Source organism: Emydura macquarii, unplaced genomic scaffold, assembly GCF_026122565.2.
Source record: "Emydura macquarii macquarii isolate MOO-44397 ecotype Brisbane River unplaced genomic scaffold, CSIRO-AGI_Emac_v2 contig_3287, whole genome shotgun sequence".
NCBI lineage: Eukaryota > Metazoa > Chordata > Testudines > Chelidae > Emydura > Emydura macquarii.
Window position 1 is genome coordinate 4,008,744 of NW_027133424.1, and position 15,100 is coordinate 4,023,843.

General features: G+C 43.5%; 1 long non-coding RNA gene across 2 annotated transcripts in view; it reads right to left on the reverse strand.

The window, feature by feature from the left end:
• The window catches only part of LOC137142943 (uncharacterized), a 174,810-nt gene that overhangs the window by 36,722 nt on the left and 122,988 nt on the right, over positions 1-15,100 (reverse strand). The gene's annotated exons all lie outside the window — the stretch shown is intronic.

Here is a 15,100-nt window from a genome sequence, read left to right on the forward strand (position 1 = left end):
GGGACTGTAATTGGAGTGATCTACATATGTACATAGATAGCAACCAAACTGTCAATCGATGGTGCTCAAGAACTTGGAGCATAGCTCTTGGGTTTTGTAGGGCCAATAAAACTCATCATGCACAGCAAATGGCTTCCTCTCTGCACTTCTTTATGTAATCTCTTAACATAGGCTGCCTATGCCCTTGCAACATTAAAGATACATCTAATAAGCAGATACATCTAATAAGCAAAAGAATTAAGCAGTGTGCATTAGGTGATTTATTAAGACTTTTCTATCTCTAACCTTAACGGTCCATGAGACACAACCTTGGACAGAGAGGAGCCCAGTTTTGTTATGGGATTTGCAAAACCTCTTGAATATTGTTTTAAAGTTGTATATTATGTGCCTTTTTACTGAGCTTTGTGCAACTAGCTAGGATCCAGATCCATATTTCGTTAGGAGTGGAGAGTTTGGTTTGTGCCTATTTTTCATTTAAACAATTTTTCTAGGGAAATGTAATAATCAGCTGTGTTTTTCAAACCAAAAAAAAGCTTGTTTTACAAAGAATACAGATACTTGTTGAGAGTAATTTTTGCCTGGCTTCTAGGATATCTGGGGAATAAAATTATAAATCCATGCAGCTAGTGCTTTGCCAGAGGCACTTGGAAATTGAACCTCAAATGTTTCCCATCCTGTTCTAACTCTAGAAGCCATGATTTTCAAGTGGGTTCTACATCTGACTAAGTGATTTTTCCCATCTCTAGCTGAGAAGCTTGAACTGAGCTGAATCAGGCTGTCCAAAGCCTTGTATATATTTTCTTCAGAATAACCGATTGCTTTAGTGCAAGAGATAAAACCCAGGTGAAGTTTGCCATCTTAACTTTGGATGAGTAGCAGAACGGGAATCCCTGTATGTGTCAAAACTAAACAAATTCCTTTTAGATGGGTTTAAAACTCAAAAGAAGATGCAGCAAAACAGCAGACAAATCTGACTTGTAGTGTCACCCAGCACCAAATCAATGCAGTAAATACTAGGCATTTATTCCTCCCTTTTCCATCACCCCATCGTTTCATCTGCCACCCACTCTCTATACCTCTCTTCAATCTCCACCCTCAGCACACACAAAAAACAAACAACTCAAAGGAGTGACTTGACCTTAAGAACAGATTCGCCCATGTCCTGTTGCCAGCCATAAGTGTCCCATCGGAATTAGCTAATGACAGTGCTGTGCACGCCTGCCCCCCTTTAAACTGTCAATACAACCAAGGTCTATTCTGTCCTACCCCTGGTGCCACAAGGCCTGAAGTACTGCCAGTACATTAAGGAAGTGTGGGGAAAGATCCACTTAATTTTGCTTCTAAAAACACAGAGGTTCAGGGCCACTCCAATCGGCCTGAACTTTAAGCCAAAATAACCATGGAAGATGTAGCTCCTCTGCTCTTAAACGGAGCAAATCAGAGACAATAAAATCAGCAAAAGAAAGAATTACAATGCCTATAGCGGCTTCCCTGGAAATAGCAGGTTTAGAAATCAACACAACTTCGACTTTGCTGCTGGATCAGTAACACTTTCTGCCCAGTTTTACAGATACAAGAGGTTGGGATAGTTCAGACAAGTACCCCTCTGATTCTCTGAAATGAACCAAAACCAAGCCCCTGAACTTTAAGAGAAGTCTTGATTTGGAGCCAAGATTTGTGGCTGGCCCTTCTCTATGTAACAAGCCAAACCTGAATTCTGAATATATCCTCCCTATGGCTTTGGGAAAGTTCAATATGGATCTGACCTTTGAGGTTTGCTTCCATGTTTATTCCAAACCTTCTGCTGACCTTTGCCCATTCAAGTGAGGACACCCTGATAGCAGCACAGCATGTTAATATAGCCACATGGGGCAAAGATCAGTGAAGCTGAGCAACACAGTAGCACCACAAGCTGATCTCCCTCAACTTGACATTCTCAATCATTCATAAAGGACCCAGCTGTCGAAGGCAATAATTAGGGTTGCCAACAGTCTCTTATTACAAGAGACATCCCTTATTTTTTCATCTCTGTACAAGATCAGGAATTGCTGAGTGCTGCAAAAAGGAGCAAGAAATACCTCTGTCTTATTAATTATTATTAATATTAATAATAATAATTATTAATGATGAAGAAGAAGAAGAAGAAGATAATATCAGGAGGAAGGGTGAGGCAGTGATGCTAAGAAAACAGTCCCTTATTTTTGAAATACAATGTAGGCAACCCCAGCAATAATGCAAAATGAAAGAGAGCATTCAGAGACAGCTCCGCATCTCAAGGGGGTAAATTTTGGCCTGATGTTACTAATTTTATCCACAAAGGAATGCATAAACTTACTGCTTATTCCTACGGAGTGTCTCTAACTGGAGGGGGGAAACACTCTGTTCCAACTCAGTTAAGTGAATCAATGGTTCCAAGAGATTTTGCCCCTGGAATGATAAAATGAGGCCCATGCAGTGGCTGCACTTTGTAAGCCATTCATAGTATTATTAGGGATGAGGGAACCTCTGTAACAGCTCAGCAGGGCAGTAGACCCAAACCAGAACCACAGACTGCAACATTCCAAACGCAGGAGAAGATAATTTGACTAGAAGACCAGTTCTCAGTCTTTGACAGAGGAAAGACCAAAGAGGGTGCTGACAGGAGAGAGGCAGCAAGTGCCTGGGAGAAGGGGAAAAGATGAAAGGGTAGCAAAAGAGTTGCAGGTACCTCAGAAGGGGCACATCTGGACAAGTACAGGCCTGCCAGGGAGCAGTAGTGCTGTTACCCATGCTGGCTAGATTAAAGCTAGCACTGGCATGTGCCTAGCCTACCCATGCTACAAGCAGATGTTCACTTGCAGTGTAGACAGACCCAAGGAGAAAAATGAGGCCACGGTCCAACAGTGATCAGAGACAGAAGATGTAACAGAAGGGATCACACAATACGGCCCATAATGTGACTGTAAACCACAGCTTGCATTGGGAGATGAAGGGCAGGCAGCACTGCAAAGAACCTGGAAGAATTCCAACAGACTTAGCCAGAATTCTCCGAGTATTTGCAGAACTGGCAGCTATGCCGCCCTTTGAAGGGGTAGAGCATGCGGTCCCCTCTGAGATCTGGCTGCTGTGGAGGGAGGGTAGGACATGGATTCTCCATGAGGCACTGGTCAGCAGGTATAAACCACCTTTCTTGTTATTCTGCTCCACTTCCCTTTTGGGGGAAGGAGTGTAGAGTGCAGTGAGTTTGATGCAAAAACTGTGATCTTGGCAGCTTCTCTTTTTTCACGTTCTGCTTCGTTCTCCTCCAGCTTCTCCAGCATGTGTCCAAGGAGAAAGGAAAGGAAAGGCCAAGACTCAGGCCATCTGGGACATGTGTCCTTCAGAGCCACAGCTGTCCATGCTACTTCACAGCTGCTTGTAGATTGCAGGTGGTAGGCCAGGCCCAGAGAACTTGGCAGGGGAACCCACCATTAGCCTCTCCAAAAGTGGCTACAAGGATTTCTCCAAAACCAGGAGATGGGGAAGAGACAATCCAGAGTCTCCCATCTGACCTGAGGTCAGGCAAACATATTAACACTGTGGGGCCCCAGAGAAGTTCAGTCGTAAATATTGGCCACAAATTTTTGATGAAACCCCACCCAGAATGTGATGAGGGGTGTGTCACAAAGTGAACTGCATCAAGTCATTCTGGCAGCTTTGGATTCCTGTATGAACTATTCATTCAGTCTTAATCAGTCTAATATCTGTCAGTGAAGGCCACAGCACTCAATCCAAAGTGTATTTCCTTCTGCGAGCTGGAGAAATGCACCACGAAATTCATGGCACATTTTAAAGAGGGGAACTTCCAGAGTGTGCTGGGGGAAATGTTGATTTCACTCAGAATCAGAAACTGCAGTGTCTGCAGTGGCCACTGCAGCCTGATTGTGAGGGCTTGTCCACACAGGAAGTTAAGCCGAATTAATCAAAAGCATGAATTTAAAGTGCATTAGTTAAAATGCATTAAACCCCTGTGTGGACATTCTCGATCAGATTAAAGTGGACTTACGTCTTGTCTACACAGAATAGCTTTTCTTGATTAACTATTCTTGATTAATTCCATGTATGGATGCTCTTACTCCAGAATAAGTGTCTTATTCTGAATTAACACGCTTATTCTGGAAGAACATCTTCACACAGAGCTTTAAATTTATACCCTCACTAAAGCAAACTAAGGCCACTCTACTTCTGAATGAGTTTAATGCCCTTTAACTAATGTACTTTCAACTCACACCTTTGGTTAATTTGGTTTAACTTCCTTTAGACAGGCGCTTTGTCTCGGCTTTTAGATTTTGCATCCAATTTGATCTGAAGCATGCCAGGTTTTAAAGCCAGCCTCAGAATTAATCTGCAATGGCCAATGCAGACCTAACCCTGTCGTGATAAGGAAAGCCCCTAAGGAAAAAGCAAATTGCTCATACCGAGATGGAATAGGTATGAAGCTGCCTAACCATCAGAAAAATAAATTTAGCCCAAGCCAAGACCAGAGTGAGACAGAGAACGGAAAAAAAGGTGCAGCCTGATAGACTGTGGTAAAGTATCCACATGTTTGGCAGAGGTTGAAAATCACCAGCCAAATCTCAGTGACAGTGCTATTTTCTGTAAAGAAACTAGGGATGGATCACCTAAAGCAGCAAGTGCCAATTACAGCAAATCCAGCAGCATCCTATTGCTTTCCTTCTGCTGTTGCTGAGGGATGTAATGTGCAGAATGAACTAGATTTCTCCATCCCTGTTCTTGATGTTGGGATTGTTCTTGTCTATCATGTAGTGGCCAGACACTGGATGCACCTGGCCAAAGAAGTGACAATGACACTGAGGTGTAACATGTGCCTTCAGATTTCCTACCCTAACAAACTTGGCATTGAGCTTTATTGGGGATTAGAGACAGATGCAAAAGTTAATAGAAATATATCCTTTAATGACCAGCTGGGAGAAGCTGTTGGCCACAGTTATGCTCCCAATGTCAGAGACTCCTCCTAGATGCTCATTAATCCCCAGCAGTGCCTAGCTCTTCATTCATCACTGGATGCCTTTCTAAAGGAGATGAACATAAGAACGGCCATACTGAGTCAGACCAATGGTCCATCTAGCCCAGTATCCTGTCTTCCGACAATGGCCAATGCCAGGTGCTTCAGAGGGAATGAACAGAACAGGTAACCATCAAGTGATCCATCCTCTGTTGCCCATGCTCAGCTGCTGGCAAACAGGCTAGGGACACTTCAGAGCATGGTTTTGCATCCCTGCCCATTTTGGCTAACAGCCACTGATGGACCTATCCTTCAGGAATTTATCTAGTTCTTTTTTGAACCCTGTTACAATCTTGGCCTTCACAACATCCTCTGGCAAGGAGTTCCATAGGTTGACTGTACATTGGGTGAAGAAATACTTCCTTTGGTTCATTTTAAACATGCTGCCTATTAATTTCATTTCGTGACCCCTCATTTTTGTTATGAGAAAGAGTAAATAACACTATTTACTTTCTCCACAACAGTCATGATTTTATAGACCTCGATCATATCCCCCCTAATCATCTCTTTTTCAAGATAAAAAGTCCCAGTCATATTAATCTCTTCTCATATGGAAGCTGTTCCATACCCCTAATCATTTTAGTTGCCTTTTTCTGTACCTTTGACAATTCCAATGTTTTTTGAGATGGGGCGACCAGATCTGCATGCAGTGTTCAAGATGTGGGTGTATCATGGATTTATAAAGAGGCAATATGATATTTTCTGTCTTATCTATCCCTTTCCTAATGATTCCTAACAGTCTGTTAGCTTTTTTGACTGCCACTGCATATTGAGTGAATGTTTTCAGAGAACTGTCCACAATGACTCCAAGATCTCTTTCTTGAGGGGCAACAGCTAATTTAGATCCTAGTTCCTCTCCACGTTACTGAGCTTGATGCAGAAATTAGTGGGAGGAATTTGATGCAGGAGAGCCTTAACCTTCTGGGCTAAAAATCTGTGAATCTCTGAATAATTGCTTTTATAAAAATGAAAGTCACAGCCACAGATGTATGGAACATTTTTAGAGTTCTGCGGGTTCATCTGGTCTCTACTGAGCATGTCAGATCCGCAGTCAGTTTGGAGTTTACTATGTGTCACAACATGGACCTAAGTGCTCCACAGTGACAGCTGGGCAAGAACACACACAAAGATCCTTACCGAGGAAAGAAGACTCTCCTTAGTGGTAGCAGTACCAGAGCTGACGATACAGCTAATCCAATGGTTGGTTGGAAGCTGAACAGCCAGCCTAAAAATAAGGAATAGATTAACAGTGGATGGACATGGGAGATTCCCCACCACATGAAGTCTTTGATTCAAGACTGGATCTCCTTCCAAAAGATTCACTGTGGCTCAATCAGCAGTTATGGGCTTGGTGCAGAGTTTAGAGGGTGAGGGTCTCTGGCCTATGTTATGCAGGAAATCAGACCAAATGTTCCTAATGGTCCCTTCTGGCCTTAAAATCTATGAAGCTGGGTGGTTCAAATTCTGCCCAGTCCAGGGCAGTGGTACATTAACCAGTACCAGCGCATTGCCCGATAATTTCTAGAGAATGAGTGCCCGGGGCAATAGCCAAACCGCTTGCTGGAATCATCATGTATCCCAGACACATTCATCTTGTCAGACATTAGCAAGTCCCTGTTTTCCAGTGTTACCATTGCCAGCTCCACACTAAGCAGGCTGGACTTCCATGCTGATTCTCTGTGATGCTCTGCATACTTTTCCCAGGCCTGAAGAAGAGCTCTGTGTAAGCTCAAAAGCTTGTTCTCTCACCAACAGAAGCGAGTCCAATAAAATATATCACCTCAGTTGCCGTGTCCTGCTTATTCTCATCTCTTTGAATGTGAACTTTAACGTCCAGTGTCAGCACCTTAATAGCTGGGCTGACTTGTTGCCATCTCCCCTCTCAGTGGCTGCCCTGGGTGGAAATCCTCAAGGTAGCTCTTTTCATTTAAACACATCTTCTTTTCACTCCTTCCCAGATGGATGTTGTAAAGTGATTTCCTCTTTCTTCTCCTGCCTTTGATCCTTTTTCCTTTGATTTGCTTTCATTCAGAGATTTGTAGCTAAATATTGTTTTTCCTCCTCCAAAGCATTGGGGAATTGGGACTGGGGCAGAGGAGAGAGAGAGAGGTCGTGTGTATAGCTATTAAGTTCAGAGCTGGAGTTTTCTGACCCATCTAGCTTTAAGGGAGATGGGCTATTTCTGAGAACTGGTTTCTGGTCTATTACTTTTTGTGCTACTGCCAAACCTTACCTTGCAGCCACTTAACTTCTTCAAAGTCAGCATGGCTGTCATCAAAGGCAGACATCCAGGGACCTGCTCTTCTGGCAGGTGGAGCCCAAAGATAGTGTTAGATTGTGACCCAGTTTGCACAGCAACATGAGGCAGTTAAAGGGATGTAAGGTTCCCCCTTCTGCCAGCTACACAGCTTGAGGGTAGCAGCACAGGGGACAGAGCAGCTTCTGCAAGGCAGCTGCCTGCCTGCCCTGGGCAAGTGGGCAGGAATGAGCAGAATAGGGCAGGTCTTCCCCCACCCCCAAACATACCAGCTAGCCTAGCTACACCTACATACTGGAAGAGGTATGCTGCACCAGATATAGACCGGGCACAGTGTCCTTCCCCCTCCAGCTGCTCCAGGGTGAGCACATCAGTGTGCTGTTTCCTTGCCTGGGGTTCCTAGGAAAGCTACATTGAGCTCATAACTGAGGGAAAATTTTCCAACAAAATGTTTTTTTTCGGTGAAAAATGCAGATTCGGCAACAACTAAAGATTTTGTGAATTCAAGTCAGTTTCCGATCATTGGTGTCAAAAAAAAACAAACCCACCAAACAAGAAATTCTGAAAAAGTCAAAATGTTTCAGTGTTTTGATTCAAACCCCCTCTTTGTTTTGAAATTTCCTTCAGTTTTATTTTTAAAAGGAACATTTTAAAATGTTCAAAATAAAACAAAAACATTTTCTTCAGCCCCAAATTAATTTTTTTTGACTTTTTGACTCACCAACTGTTTTGAAAAATATCTCATTTTCAGGTCAACCCGAAATCAATTTTATTCTTTGATGTTTTGGAATTGCCAGCATACTAACAAAATCAGTTATTCCCCCCAGCTCTACTCACAACAGTTCATTAGGCCTGGTTCTACTGGAGATTTGCCCCAAGTACAGCCATCAGCGGCCAGCCACCAGTGTACCTGCTCCAGTACAAACCTCCACACATGGACAGACAAAGCTACTAATACACCTTACACCTGTTTGAAGCCAAGGTAAACTGGTTTGGTGCAAACTGTGGATTATATAGGGTATGTCTACACTGCATTTAAAAACCTGTGGCTACCCCATGCCAGCTGACTCAGGCTCACAACTTTGGCTATGGGGCTGTTTAACTGCGCTTGCAGATGTTTGGGCTCGGGCCAGTTGTGGGTTTTTAAATGCAATGCAGACCTACTCACAGAGACTTTGCCTTCCTGCACTGAGGGCTTGCATTAGAGCTGCTACATCACTAGCTTAAACTAGGGATATCCTCAATTCAAACAGAATCTACTCGGGAAAATGGGGTGGAGGGAAATGGGGATTTTGGTGAATTCCAAAGCATTTTGTGTCGTGTTGTGTTCCCCAACAACCTGATTTTCATGTTCTACATTTTCAACTACATTTTTTTGTAATTGAAATTTTTTTAATTGATTTTGTTTTAAAGGGAGGTCACAGAATTTTGTGACCAAATTCTCAAGTGAACATATTGTAGCTGCCCCATTTTGGGTCTCATCAGAAAATGGCCCATGTGAGAAAGCTTTGGATCAGGATCCGAAGCCAGGTCCAAACTCTCTGTTTCAGGAGCTTGGGTGCCAAGGCTCTAAGCTAAGGGCTTTGGGCTCCCACAGTTTTCGCAGCGTAGCACATGCAACTCCACACTAAGGCTCATGTGATGGAAACCAGGTCAGACCCTCAGGATACAATCACTCAGGACCTGTCTATACTTATAGCGCTGCAGTGGTGCAGCTGTAGCGCTTAATGAAGATGCTACCTGTGTCGACAGGAGAGCTTCTCCCATCGGCGCAGGTGATCCACCTCCCCAAGAGGCAGTAGCTATGTTGATGGGAGAAGCCCTCCCATTGATATAGCTCTGTCCACACTGCGGGGTAGGTCGGTATGACTGCACACCCCTTTTCCACAGCCCTGAGTGATGTAGTTATACCGACGTAAGCTGGTAGTATAGGCCAAGCCTTATTCTCCACAAACTCAGCTGCTGTGTTTCCGACTCTTCACATGTTATTACTTCAAACACACTAGCCGCTCCAAAGTAAATACAATTGCTGACAGGACTGGAAAGATATTTCCAGGAGTGGGGGCTAGATCAGGAAGCCGGGGGGAGCCCATCCTAGAACCTCTTAGTACATCCCCCTACCTATCATTTTAGACAACTGCTGTACCTTTCCTGCAGGCAATTTTCTGCCCTCTGGGCTTTTTCTGAAATATGACAGGCCTTGTGAAGGCCATTCATTGTTGAGGGAGGAGAGAAAAGACCTAGATTCTTATGGAAATCTCTCTGCTGACACAATGGGGCCAACGCAATCGCATTACACTCCCAGCCTCTGCAATTATCAGTCTGCTCAGCCTGACAAGGCAGTCGAGCAACTGGAGAAAACCATTTTTAAAATGATCCCATTTATATAAATAAATAAATAAATAGCAGAAGGTGATGTTTCCTTCGGCATTTTTACTTGAAAACCACCACAGGCCTTTTCCTCAGCTGCTGTCACGGATACCAGAGCGCAAAGGGGTGCATTCTCTGATCTCAGGGCCAGCTGTGTGCCCAGGTGCTCCCCAGGCATTAGAGCAGTCTAATAGCTGCTACAATTTACATCAGCAGCTAACCAAGGGCCAAAGTGGCAGTCAGGGATCAGCACCATTCAGGGACATTCTGGCCATTCCCATCTTAGCTTTGGTCACATCCTACATGCCAGTAGCTGATAGGGGTATGAAGGATGGCTGTTATGCTGCGCAATCCTCCATGGTTGGTTACACCAATGCTAAGTCCAAACTCAGCTGGTGATATGCTGCAAAGCAGACACACTGCACCCTGGGATCTGGTCACAAGTGTCAGGAACAGCAAATGATGAAGGCGGTTCACACTAGAAACATGGCTTGTTGCTAGGGTCTAGCGTATGTGAAAGTTCTTGCCTGCTCATCTATCTGCTGGCGTAATTAAGTTGGTGAGAGAGGAGTGCCTATCTGTTCCCCTTTGAAATAACTGCCATGGGAGGAAAAGAAAGAGGACGCTGCTTTCAGGAAGCAAGAGAGGACAGGCAAAGATAACAGCGCGGTGCCAAGCACATCTCATTAGGCAGCAAGGACTCGGCAGGAGTGATATGAACCGTGCTGGCTCTGGCAATCCTGCTGATTCTGCTGCGCCCCCAATCCGCCTCATTAACACTGTATTAAATAGGAATTATGGGAGATCCTATTATCTGCTGCTTATAAATTACTACAGGACACCGTCCCAGGCCTGCTGACGCCTGCTGTGATAATTATATTGATAAGGAGGATTGGATCAATGAGGCTGCACAGATTTCTACTGTATCAGTCTGTCAAATTACTCTATTGCTTTCTCTAGCTTATACAGGCATTAACTATCTGACCTGCTTATGGTCATTAATTAGTAATCTCTGTCCTGCATCAGTTCTCTCTTCACTGTGTCAATCCATCCATCTACCGTATCCTTGTACTGTTAGCCTCGCTCTTTCGTATCGCACTCTCTCCCTCTCTCATGTCCTCTGTGGGTAGATTTCTGTTTGCTTTTCTAAACCAACTCTTGTGTTGCTATTGAACCAGACTGAATTCTGCTCTGGAGAGAAGAGCAGGGGGAATTTTATATTCACACATCTAAGCCATCTATAATCCTGCAATGAGGTTTTATTGGACGTTCCAGTCTGGCTTTGTGCAACTGGCTCAGAGCCATAATTACCACTCTGCATCTTCCATTCCCACACAAAAGGCTGAGAGGGCCAAAGAGCAGGTAGTTAAGCTTCTAATGGGCACAAGTCCATCAAAAGCAATAAGCACTAATTGGTCCTCAGGATCCTCCCACTATTGCCAGCCATTGCCTGAGGAGAAGCTTTTCTCCCAGGGTCAGTGAGGCACTGTGGAGTCATTAGACACCCCAAAGAGAACACACTAATTGAAAAAGCCACCCTCCCACCTTGGAGTCACACTGGCAACTGAAGTGGAGATCAAGCAAAACAGGAAAGCCACAGAACTTCCCTCATGGGGAGGTTGAGAGCAAAAGCACTGATGTTCTTTTGAGGAGTCTCCAAGGACTCCAGGAAAGGAGGTTAGAGAACAAATGAGGCCAGAGGGTGGGAAAATACAACCCGCTGCAATGGGCATTTCTCAGGGTCAGGTCAAGTCATGAAGTTAGTAGCAGATACCTCAGGTTCAGCAGCACCTGAGCTCATTGTGACAAAGATGGGGCATCAGGACAGGCAGTAGTAAGGGATCAGCTACCAACAAGAGAGATCAGGTTCACAGAAAATGCCCCCAGTGAGGAGAAGGCACTGTATAATGCTGGAGAACTGCTACTGTATGCTGAAGTATCCTGGTTCTACATGAACAGCAGTGGAAATGCACACTGTAATCACTAGATATGAGGCTAAGTCAGAAAGTTTGGACCCAGATCTAAACTTCAGAAAAGTTTGAGAATGTTAAGATAAGGACTTCCAGTTGGGAAACATATGATAGAGCCAGGTCCAACAACGAAGTTCAGATCCAGGGGGGACCAAATTCAACCAGGTATTACCAAGCACAATGGCAAGTCAATTACAGTTGTGCCTAGTTACAGCCACCACATCCCCCCTGCCACCTCCTTGTAGTGTTCGTTTTCCACACCCACTGAATACTAAATTGGTGCAAGATACACTACTTCAATCTTATTACTTGCATTACAGTAGTGCCTAGAGGCCTGCAGCTGAGATCAGGGCCCTATTGTGCTAGGCAATGAATGAACAGAGTGAGGGCTTACAATCTAACAGATGCCTGAGGAGCATGCAATCTAAATAGACAACAGATGGGAAGGGAAACAGAGCTAAAAGGAGAGGAAGTGACTTGCCAAAGGTAACACAGCAGGTGATTGGCAGCATTGGGAAAAGGAAAACAGGCCCACTGACACCCAGACCAGTGCTCTACCCACTAGTTCACATTGCATCTTTGCCATTTACACCACTTACTCCCATTTTCTGGCCAACATACACCTGACGTGTGACTTGCACTAGGGAATTTGGCCAGAGCCATCCATGGGGGTTGGATATCAGCTCTAAATTAAATGTTTCTTGCTTTTCCAAGGAACATAAGGAAAAAGGGGAAATATACCAATGTGTTCCCATGTGCGTGCGTGCTTGCTAGAAACAGGCAGCATGCACCAAGCACAGGAAGGAAAAGCACAACAGAAATATTCAGATAATACAGGATAATAACCCCATAAATGCCGAAGAGGCAGCTGAACAGTTATGTTTTCAGGCACGTCATGGTAATGTAAGAGAGGGAAAGCAGTAAACAGGTATTTGCGAGGGGGAGGATATATGCTGCCATTCCCATGGGAAACAAAGATAACGTGGCAAAGCACAAAAATAATTATAAATAATACAGGACAATTTCACATGATTACTGAACTGGCAGTTATTGATAGAGCTCAGACTTTGATAGCAGTCCACAGTCTGGATCAGCAAATGAGTTCCAAATAAATTTGTACTCTGCTCCCTTTCCCCCACCATCTCCATGGGTACAACACTCAGGTATGATCCCTAGAACAGTGAACCGCCAATGGAGTCACAAGGCTGCTCCTGTCTCCATCCCTGGTTGGTACGCTGCTGACAGTGTTGCTAAGTCTCATGATATTCTCCTACGTCTCATAATATTTAGTGCTTTTCTTAGAGTTTGGGGATTATGTGAAAATCTTGGCTTTCAGTAATAAAAAATTAAGTTTCCAGTGGTCATGGTTGTGAAGAAAAGCTTGAAAATGTGACCTGTATGCTCCCAGAAAGTAGAAGACAAATGAAATGAACCCAACCTTTTTTTTTTTTTTTTAAATCATCTCATGATTTTTGAGGCCTGGCTCATGATTTCTGAACTACTGGTGTTGGCGACACAGTCACAGTTGGGCACCTCCGATCAATTGACTAGGCAGAGTGGGGGGGACACCACATCCATAAGTCTGCTCATTTCCAGGTCCTCGGCATTCCAAGGCACAGAGCAGGGAAGATGAGGAAATTAGACTGAGCAGTAAGGACCAGAGTGTTCCCATCCTCAGCACCCTGGCCCCTCTACCCCAGAAAAAAAAAACCCAACCTTTCCTCCCAGCTCTTCATTCCCTTGTCAGACCAGGTCCAAACTCACCCCCAGACTCCTTAACCTCCTGCAATGCCTGAATGAGAGTGCCGTAATATTTACCATTTACATTTACCAACATGAGAGTGCCGTAACATTTACCAATGTTAATTAATTCAAGCCCTTGCAAGCCCCCTGAGAGGTTAGATAAATAACTACAGCTGCTCAGGAATTTTTCCATAAAACATTTTTTCAACCGCAAATGCTGATTTGTTGAAACCCAAACTTGTCACAGAACAGGATCTGTTTCAAAGATGTTTTCGACTCAAAAATATCTCTGAGAAAAAAAAGTTTTGAAATGGTCCAAATGTTTTATTGAAACATTTGCTAAAGGAAAAATTCATTTTCTGGTTCAAAATTACTATAATTATAGTAAAAAAATTAAATAAAAAGAGTCAAAATCAAAACAAAATGTCTCAAAATTATTTAAATTACACTTTTTGATTGATGTCAACTGAAATTTTTGTTGGCTTTGGTCCATAAAAACAATTCAAGATTTCAGCTTTTGGTCCCAATTTGAGAAAGGACATTTTTCAGCATCTCAAATTTTCTTGGGATGGGTGGAAAAGTTTCCCACCAAGCTGTAATGGAAAACACTATGATTACAGCTGCCCAGAAAAAAAAAATGGGGAGAAGGGCACAAAAGTCAGATAAACTATTTTCAGCCAGACTTTATTACCACCCCTCTTTACAAGTGTGCAAACTGAGGCACAGGGAGGTTTAGTGAATTGCCCGTCATATGTACACACAGCAAGATGGTGATAGAACTCAATATAAACTGCAGCAATTCTTCCTCTCAGCACCTGTTCTTACTGCTAGACTATCTTCCTCCAAACAACTGCATTCCAATTATACAATATAAACCATAAACTAATGATTCAACAAAAACAAAATGCAAGGCAAACAGATTGGCAGCTGGTAATCAATGTGCAATCAAATTGTCCTTTCTGCTGCAGTAGGAGCAATTAAAGTCCTCAGGCTCACAGTCACAGTCCTACCCGTCTGCTGGCTTCATACTCTCTGCTATGTTAGGCTGCAATTCTTGAAAGCAGAACACTTGGAGTTAACTGCTGGTCAACATACAATAGTCCCAGCAAGAGATCTAGAGCCAAATCCATCCCTGGGCATCTGCACTCAAGCCAGTAATTTATACCAGGAATAAATGTGGCACTTGGGCAGATTGGGACTGCCACCTGGAGACTGTAAATCAATAAGAAAATGAAAAGTTGTCTTGTCCCAAATAAAGACACTTTACCCCATAATCCAGGGCACAGGTAGGGGATGAAATGACTTTAACAGGAGATATTTGTCTGTCCACAGCATAAATCTAAACAAACGTACTATTGTACAGACTAATTTAACAGTTAATACAGCCACTGAATTAAGCCCAGAAATCTAGTGCTCAGTTTCTGGGGCATAAAATGCCATCTGAGATACCATACTGACAATCTGAATATGTGTAATCACCACCCATACTTTTAAACCATTTTTCCCCTCCAGTATAATATTTGTTAGTGCACCCAGAATAGATCCCCATATGGGAATTTATGCCCCAAATATATTAGCAAGTAGATAGATGATGTGCTCCTACCAAATGAGCCATTCCACCACAAAAAAGAAAAATCAGCGAAGTAAGATGCAAAAGGTTCATGTCCCTCTATAAACGTTTGGAGACAAATCCTGTCTCCATTCAACTTAATGGCA